The sequence below is a fragment of the Ambystoma mexicanum genome, chromosome 12 (assembly GCF_040938575.1).
Source record: "Ambystoma mexicanum isolate Mex_15411 chromosome 12, UKY_AmexF1_1, whole genome shotgun sequence".
NCBI classification, from domain to species: Eukaryota; Metazoa; Chordata; class Amphibia; order Caudata; family Ambystomatidae; genus Ambystoma; species Ambystoma mexicanum.
Window position 1 is genome coordinate 53,622,216 of NC_090936.1, and position 7,906 is coordinate 53,630,121.

Here is a 7,906-nt window from a genome sequence, read left to right on the forward strand (position 1 = left end):
CTGCCTATTCATTAGTGCAGACACAAACACAACACCTATTTTACTGCTCACATATTTTTCTATAGACAAGGCACATTCCAAGGTTAACTACAAAGCTGATCACTTTGGCTCACGGACCGGGAGATGAGGGATGGTATTTTTCATTTAATTTCATATAATTTGATTTCGATCCAGCAGATTATAAAAGTCACATACAAAATTCAAAAAAAGTATACGATCATTAATAACAAGACTAATGACACAGATAAAAACAATACCACATAAAATGCGCTAATAAAATTCATGAGACAGTAAAATACAATCGGTTATCTATCCAAGGCTAGCACAACCTTCATCAACAGGTAGCATACCTAGATCTCTTCCTCCAAGCCTTTTAAATATAATTCCCCATACAATGTGCCCCTACTTTGTTCCCCCCCACCAGACATAAATGGAAAGGTATGTTTCTTGAATTGAAGCAGGCAGGCTGTGGACCTCTCTTCTCCTACTCCCAATTTGGCTCATGTTTTTATGACCTGTCAGTTGCTCAAGGCTGGTCAGCAGGATCCCAATCAATAAAAAAACCCAATACCAGGTCGCCCCTTATGTATTATGCCAACCAATTAATAGTTGTAAGAGTGATGTAGATTTGTTATCAATTTGGAGGTGTTTTAGGAAGAGCCATCAGTTAAGAATTATCCATTTGAAGTCTAACACCCATAGAAGTATATGCATAGTTACTAACATTATCCAACCCCCTTACCCTGTAGGTTTTGTATTATGACATTGTACTTATAACATGTTTTCGTTTAAAATACAATGTTTTGTATGAAGAGCTTCGAAAGCGACAATTTTTCTGTTTGTATACTTTCCCTGCTTTATGTTGGATTGTTAATGCTAAAGGTCATGTTTATTTATAAAGCACCTATACACAGGCAGTTGTTCAAAGCGCTCAAGGAGGGAGGAAACACAGGGAAAAACAACAGTCGCTCAGAGCACTTGAAGTTCTGAGACGATAGCGGTCTGCACAGGCAGAGTAAGTGAGTATGATATAATTAACAGTTTAGATACAGCAAATAGGCCTGGTGGCGATTCTGCATTTTGTTCAAGTGCACATTAAGGGGTGAACACAAGGGAGAACAGACAGACGATCTTCAGGCAGGGCTGCATTCAAAACGTGCAAGTGCAGGACATGCAAGGGAGGGGCGGGGCCCAAGTGCATCCAGTCGGTAAAGACTGGGCTAAGTGCAGAGAGAGAAGCTCTCTAGGATTTATTACAAGTGCTGTGAGGGTAGTGGGGTGCAGGGCCCTGAGGCAGCTGCAGAGAGGACTGGCCGGGGGTGCCAGGGACCTGTGAGACTCTAAGGTACACCTGGCGGTCAGTTAGAAAGCTGCATGGAAGAGGAGGGAGAGATGGAAGAGCAGAGGGCTAGGTTAGCAGGGTAGGTGGAGAGAGAAGGAGGAGGAGAAGATGAAGATCTTGAGGAGTTTCCGGAACTTAAGAAGATCAGGCTCAAGACGGAGGGTGGCAGTGAGGCTTTTCCAGAGGGAGACACCTGCTGAGGATAAGGATCTCCCTCCAAATCTCTGCTTGGAGAACCGGCTCACTTGCAGAAGGTTGGAGGTAGATGAGCATGTCACGCCACTTGCCTGGGGGCCGAGGCAATCATGCCACTTTCAGCGTGCCCCGTCCTGGTGGATTTATCCGCGCTTTCGCTTGGGGGGTCCTTGGCTCTCTAAGTCCCCGGGAGCTTACGGGTTACCCGTTCGCGCTGGGCTGCGCATGCACGGGCAGCCGTGTCTCGCCCTCCGCGCATGCACGGTGCACAGGGTACGCGGACTGATGCGGACTTTCTGTCCAAGCTTCGCTCTGGGTATGCCAGCACCTGGGGACAGCACGGCTTGCGTTCCAAGCCTTCCGGGTGTTGGATGCCCTTTATTAAGGGTTGGGCCACTTGAACAAACCGCGTCTCGACGCGGTTTGTTATCCGCTTGTGTCCTCACCGGAACTCCTTGAGCTCCTGGTTCCTTCCTTGGCCCCCCTGATTTAGGCTCCCTGTCTTCCCGTCCTTCTGCTCCTGGGGGTGGTTTCCTCCTTAATCTCCTGGTTCCATCTCTGCCTTAGGGTGGTTCCCTCTCTCTCTCTGGTTCCCTTACTGTGGTTGGGTCTTGCTCTCTGATCCTTGGGTTCCCCTTGCCTTTGGTTTCTTTAGTCTAGTCTCCTGCCCTGCCTAGGTACATTGCCTTGTGGACTTGTCGGCTCTCCAATCTGCATCATTTGCTTGGGATTCTGCAGTCATCTGGATCCAGCTGCTTCCGGAGAGATTGAACTACTCGAATCTAGAAACGCCTCCCCTGTCAGTGCTAGCACTGTCCTGATGCCACGTACACGAGGGGAGAGCGCACCCGTGGCGTTGGGAGCTGGTTCACCTCCAACCTGGTGCTCACTTTGTGTGGGAGTCGGACCAGTGGATCTCCAGACAGTCTGGCAGCTTCTCTGAGACCATTGACTGGACGAACAGGTACTCAGCGCCCTCAAGACGCATTTCTTAATAGAGCGGAGGGCTCAAGAGGGACAATATTTAGGTATGCACTGTTGCAGGTAAGTAGGTCCCAGGTCGCAGAAATCCTTGTGGACAATGAAGAGGGTCTTAAATTTGATCTTTGCAGCCACAGGGAGCCAGTGCAGGCATTTCAGCACCAGAGAGATGAGGTCCCAGCAGGCTTTGCCGTTCACGTTGACTATTTCCCTTATTGAGTGTGGGACTACCCGGCCTCTCATTTCTGCTTAAACTGTGGTTTTCCAGACCATCTCAACAGGAAGAAAATGCATTTAGGTCAGAAGCCGAGCCATTGTTAAAGGGTTCTTACTTATCTTAGTTCTGTGATGGGGCGTCATCTAAATAGGCCACTCTGACTCCTGAAGTTGTTTTAAGTGGTGTTTATTTGGGATTTTTACCACTATTGAAGATTTAGATAGAATGGCCAAACTACAGGACAAAAGGGATTTGGGGGCATTTTGGCTCTAGGGTCATCTCTCATTCTCTCATCTTCCTTGGTTTACTGCCACCCTAGCCTAGGTGTCCATAACCCCGTTAGTACTAGGGTTCTGTAACTCCTACTGTCTGTATTTCTTCTGGGACTCAAGCTGACTTCCCTGAGATGCTGGCTGACTCCCTAAGGGCCTTCTAGCTGTCCCTTTCCTAGCCCCACTTAATGTTCTAAGGCAGCCCAGGGATGGCGCCTTAATTCACGCGGTTTGAGTCGGCCAGCACTCACGTACACTGTCAGCTTGACCTACTACTCTGATGTTCGCACATTGTTCTCTGCCTCACCACGCAACTGTTCATCCAATGTTACACTCTGCCTTCAGACCTCCACCCTTAGATGTTACCTTCTTTTTTGCTCCTACTCCTCTTCTCTCCCACTCACTATTGCCACTATGTCCTACTGTGGCTATCTTACTCTACCTACTACCGTCTCTCTTCTTCTACTACCACCTAGCCTCTTCTGTCACTACACTTCTTTACAACTACTATTGTCGCTACTGTCACTACCTCTACCACACCACTACTGCTTCTCCTACTACCACCTCTCTTTCTACTACCGCCACCACTTCCACTACATCTACACTTCAACTACCACTTCGCTGATTGTACTACTACTTCTTCCTCTGTCTCTCTTCTAACTGCCATGTACTACTACTGTCACTGCAACTACCACTCACTACTACCACTTCTCATTACCACTACTTGTCCACTACCACTACTCCCACCTCCACTTGCACCCACTACTACCACTCCTCCACTCCTTCTCTACTACCTGCTCTACCACTACTTCACTCACTCCTCTCACTCATGCCACAACCACTCCACATACTCCTCTCTTCAACCACCTCCATGCTCCTTTCACTCTACCCTCCTCATCTCTCGGTTGTCCTCCTTCCACCTCCTGACCTCAACCTACTAAACCCACACTACACTATTCTCAGGCTACTGTGATGAATCACTGGATGTCGTCACATCTCCCCAGGGGGGGAACCCCTTCCCGTGAGGCCATGGAGGTGAGGCCACTACCATATAGTCCACCTGGGGGGTTGTATAATGCGGGAGGATCTCATGGGGAGAGTCCCCCCCCGGGGAGAAGGACTACCATCTAAGGTATAGCCCTGATAAGAACATCACACCCCCCGCCACACACTCTAACCTCTCCTTCCTCGACAACCTCTTAATAGACAGTCGACCAATATACTTTTTTTTTTTTACTAGTCTTCATGCTCTCGTCTGAGCACTCACCTATGATCCCACCTCATTTCTTTTACCAACTGGTGCCTTAGCTTTTGGCTTGTATTTCAATATCTGGGTGTGTCTTGGGAAAGTCGAATTTGGGTGTGTTTTGGGAAAGTCAAATTTGGGTGTGTCTTGGGAAAGTCAAATTTGGGTGTGTCTTGGGAAAGTCGAATTTGGGTGTCTTTGGGGAAAGTCAATTTTGGGTGTGTTTGGGAAAGTGAATTTTGGGAGTGTTTGGGAAAGTCAATTTTGGGTGTGTTTGGGAAAGTCAATTTTGGGTGTGTCTTGGGAAAATCGAATTTGGGTGTGTCTTGGGAAAGTCGAATTTGGGTGTGTCTTGGGAAAGTCGAATTTGGGTGTGTTTGGGAAAGTCGAATTTGGGTGTGTTTTGTTCACCTACATTGCTACCTGCTAGCCCAGTGACCCCTCCATACCTCTGATCTTGTATATTTCTCATACTGCCTCCTCTCTCTACCTGCCCATGGCATTATCTGTTTCTCCTATCTATTCCAACTGTTTGTCTATCAACTTTCCTTCCCTTCTCACTAAGTCTGGTAAGAAGAAACTCAAAAAGGATATCTTGGTTTCTAACCCTGGTCTCCCCATCGCTGATACCTATTCCAGCGCCTCTGAAAGAAAAACCCTCACTGACATCCTCTTTTTCGTTCCTTCACAAGATCTCTGGACCCCTCATATGATCTCTGTGCTCTGTCCTGTCTCCTCCTCTCCCATTAATGGTGGCACCCGCTGGGAAGTACCTATGGATCTCTTTGACTCCTCCAGAGTCTTTATTAACGTTCTATCTAAATGGTACTGTCATGGTACAAGGCCCTCAGGCCAATCTCCTCCTCTTTGATAGGCAGTTCCCTCGCCTCATCAACTTTCTCTCATCTCCAGCTGTCACCTACTCTCTTCCTCTGGCTACCCTGCCCTCCTCTGCCTCCTCCTTTGCCCCATCTCAAGCTCCTTCCACTCCTCCGCAGGGCGTACCTACAATCTGTACCCCTCCCCGGAAGGTCTTTAAGTCTGGCAACCTTCTCCATTTCACCACTCTAAATTCTCGCTAGGTCGTTAAACACTCGTATAACATATGTCACCTCCTAGAAGAACTCGACCTTGATGTACTCGGTCTCATCGAGACATGGTTCACAGCCAGCTCTATCACGAGTTTTGACACTCTCCTCCCCGACGGCTACAAGATCCTCTCAGCTCCCAGATCCAATCGGCCTGGAGGGGGTGTAGCCCTTATCTTCCCTGAGTGGATCCCTGCCTCTCTTATTCCCACTCAAGCTTACTCCTCGTTTGAATGCCTAGTCTGCAGGCTCTCTCTCTCTCCTAGCCACTCTCTTACTGTTGCTACTCTCTACCGGCCCCCTGGTCAAATCACCTCTTTTCTCTCTGAGTGGGCTGACCTCTCCTCTTCCCTCTTGGCCTCCACCACTACTTCTCCTCCTTGGTGAGCTCAACATTCATCTTGATTCTACCTGCCTTCACTCTTTCGCGACCTCTGCGATTCACTCTCCCTCTCCATCCTTCCTTCCGGCCCGACTCACTTCGCTGGCCACACACTTGATGTCTTGATCTCATCGGGCCTCTCCCTCTCTAACCCCCTTACCACTCCTCTCTCCTGGAGTGATCACTGCCTCCTCTCCTCTCATCTCTCCATCCCCTCCCCCCAAGCCAAGTCCACTCCTAGATTGCCACCCACCTTCTCAGATATCCGGCCCATGAAGCCTGTGTTAGTCGAGGCCTTTGCTGCAACCTTCTCCCCCCCTCTTTCACTACAGGCTGACTCACACCCTGACACAGCCCTCTCTCTTCTCTACTCCTCTATTTCTGCTACTCTTGATACTCTTGCCCCCGTCATGAGGATCCGTTTGAAGTCCAAAGCCAAGTGCAATTCTTGGTATGACTCTGATCTAGCTACACTTAAACGGAAGTGTAGTGCGGCGGAAAGGAGATGGAGGGTTTCTTGCTCATCCTCTGACAAACTGGCCTGCCGCCTGCTCCAAAGGCAATACCGACTTGCTGTCCACACTAAGAAGAGAGTCCACATACAAGCCCGCGTCTCTGCGGCATCTAACAACTCGGCCGAACTTTTCAAAATCTGCAAGGAGCTGGCCAACCCTGCTGCAGTCTCCACCCCTCCTCTCTCCTCACAGGATCTTTGCAATGCCCTTGCCTCCCACTTTATCTCTAAAACCCAGGATATCCTGTCCACCCTCTCCTCCACTCCCCCTCCTCCTCCCTCTCCTTCTCAGCCGGCTGACCCTCCCTCAGCTACCCCTCCTCCCCCTTTCTCCTCATTTCCTCTTTTCTCCCCTGATGAGATATCTAGACAAGTCCGATCTATGAAAACCTCATCAAATCAGGTCCATCCCTGTTCCTCTAAAACCATTAAGGACCACATTGACACCCTTGCGCCGGCCCTTGCTGATTTCTGCAACCTCTCCTTTGCCTCTGGCTCTTTCCCCACCCCCCTTAAACACTCCGTTGTGCATCCTCTCCTCAAGAAATCCACTGCTGATCCGTCATGTCCGGCAAACTACCGCCCAATTTCCATTACTCCCTTTTTGGGCAAGCTCCTGGAAAAGCTGGCCATCTCTCAGCTTAATCTCCATTCTGACTCTGTTGGCTCCCTCCATGACCACCAATCTGGCTTCAGAGCTGCCAGAAGTATGGAAACTGCTCTCCTGAACATCCGTGAAAACCTGCTCTCCAACCTCGATTCTAACAGTCCCTCTGTCCTCATCCTACTTGACCTCTCCTCTGCGTTTCACACGGTCAACCATACCATCCTACTCAATCGTCTTCGTGACAACCTCAGCATCACTGATCAGGCTCTGGCCTGGTTGACCTCTTTTCTCTCTGATAGACCCTCCCAGGTACAACTTGGGTCCTTCCTATCTTCTATCTCCCTCTCCACATGTGGTGTTACCCAGGGGTCTATCCTCTCGCCCTGGCTTTTCACCAAATACCTGACAACTCTCGCTTACTGAATCTCAATGTTCTGCTCAACTTTCCAGTGCTATGCTGACGACACCCAAATCATTTTCAGGCTTCCTTCAGCCTCCTCCTCTCCTTCCCTCATCTCTGATTGTCTAATCGGCATTCAAAATTGGTGTGCCGCCAATGATCTATGTCTAAATGCCAACAAGACTGAGATCCTCCTTATTGGTACACCATCTCCATCCTTTCCTCTCACTCTCTGGCCGGCCTCCCTTGGCCCTCCTCCCACCCCCACTTGCGCGGCTAAGAACCTTGGGGTTATCTTTGACTCTACACTTTCCTTCTCCGCACACATCTCTGATGTCTCCAAAAAATCTAACTTTTTACTCCTCCTCCTTAGAGGTACTCTACCTTTCCTCTCCTTCCCTCAAAAGCTCACTTTCTCCCAAGCTCTGGTTCTTTCCAGATTGGATTACTGTAACAGCCTCTTCCTAAATCTACCTGCCTCCACTCTCCGCCCTCTACAACTAATCCAGAACAGGACTGCAAGACTTATCCTTGGCCTCAAGCCCTGGGATCGTATCTCTCCAGCCTTGAAATCCATTCATTGGCTCCCAGTAGATGCAAGGATTAAATTTAAAACCCTCTGCATTGTCCACAAGGCTTTCTGGGGCCTGGGTCCAAAATAT